Source organism: Puntigrus tetrazona, chromosome 13, assembly GCF_018831695.1.
Source record: "Puntigrus tetrazona isolate hp1 chromosome 13, ASM1883169v1, whole genome shotgun sequence".
NCBI classification, from domain to species: Eukaryota; Metazoa; Chordata; class Actinopteri; order Cypriniformes; family Cyprinidae; genus Puntigrus; species Puntigrus tetrazona.
Genome location: NC_056711.1, coordinates 22,464,618 through 22,464,834, shown reverse-complemented (window position 1 = coordinate 22,464,834; position 217 = coordinate 22,464,618). Strand labels below are relative to the sequence as shown.

The 217-nt window shown below is 58.5% G+C and overlaps 1 protein-coding gene across 1 annotated transcript in view; it reads right to left on the bottom strand.

The window, feature by feature from the left end:
* Positions 1-217, bottom strand: part of LOC122356585 (protein LBH-like) — a 5,363-nt gene that overhangs the window by 668 nt on the left and 4,478 nt on the right. The gene's annotated exons all lie outside the window — the stretch shown is intronic.

The window sequence follows — 217 nt, the reverse complement described above, 5'->3', positions numbered from 1 at the left end:
TGAGGAGCAGAGGACCAGACGAGAGAGGAGCAGAGGAGCAGACGAGAGAGGAGCAGACGAGAGGAGACGAAAGAAGAGGAGATGAGAGAGGAGGAGACGAGTGAAGAGCAGACGAGTGAGGAGCAGACGAGTGAGGAGCAGAGGACCAGACGAGAGAGGAGCAGACGAGTGAGGAGCAGAGGAGCAGACGAGAGAGGAGCAGACGAGAGAGGAGCAG